Raw genomic sequence first — 953 nt, forward strand, 5'->3', positions numbered from 1 at the left:
TCATTATTTGTTTAATACTTTATCATTGTATATGATTGAATCGAATTAAAATATATGCCGAAACCTGGGATCGAACCAGGGACCTTTAGATCTTCGGTCTAACGCTCTCCCAACTGAGCTATTTCGGCACGTGAAGATGATCACCAACATCTATTCTGAGTCCGTTACTGGTCAATGAAATATGTTACGATAGCCAATTTCTTTTAATATTTATACCGAAAGCGAAGCTATTGCTCAAAAACACCATGTAGCTACGAGACTATGCTTTCTTCGTCGGCAGCGCCCATCCCGCCTGACTTCGTGCAGAGGCGACCGATGGGTTGCAATAGGAGTTTGCATTCTGGTAAAAGACATTCCTATCTAGAGAAGAATTACCGATAAGTTTAATTGCTGTTCATCTGTCGGAGTTATCCGCGGCGCATTCCACAAAAACCCCGGTCGTGCGAAATATTACTGGCGCCCCCCATGCTTCAGTTGTTTCTTGACCTTCGAAAGCCTTTTAATTGGGCACTGTGAATATACCTATTGTATTAGCGTACCTAAATGCCTCCGAAATGTCAAGGTGGGTTAGTAACTGGAATGAAAACTTGTTGACACGCAGAATGCAGCACATTAGTTCCCACCAGTAAATGCTGTTCTCGACGGGCAGGGCGCTAATGCAGCAAGGATATCCGATGGGGCTGCTACATTTCGCACACCAAAGATTTGTCGTTCAATAATGAGTGTCCTCAAAGACACTGTATGGAAGAAAAAAATGCTGAAAACGTTGAAAGAAATACTGAAATTATTAAATGGAAGAAGCCTATTGGCTTACTAATTGAAAGAATATTTACAATTAAAATTACATTTCGAGAAGCAAAGGATATTACAGCACGGCACTGAAACTAGAATGTGTCTGTGCATTTTAATGCCTAGCACTTCTTAACATATTAGGCATACAAAAAATATTAGAA

General features: G+C 40.5%; 1 non-coding gene across 1 annotated transcript; it reads right to left on the reverse strand.

Annotated features, from left to right (window-relative positions):
- Window positions 1-55: 55 nt before the first annotated feature.
- Window positions 56-128, reverse strand: Trnaf-gaa (transfer RNA phenylalanine (anticodon GAA)). The gene has a single exon. It is a non-coding gene; the product is annotated as a tRNA-Phe (tRNA).
- Window positions 129-953: the final 825 nt, after the last annotated feature.

This window comes from Schistocerca nitens, chromosome 10 (assembly GCF_023898315.1).
Source record: "Schistocerca nitens isolate TAMUIC-IGC-003100 chromosome 10, iqSchNite1.1, whole genome shotgun sequence".
Classification (NCBI taxonomy): domain Eukaryota; kingdom Metazoa; phylum Arthropoda; class Insecta; order Orthoptera; family Acrididae; genus Schistocerca; species Schistocerca nitens.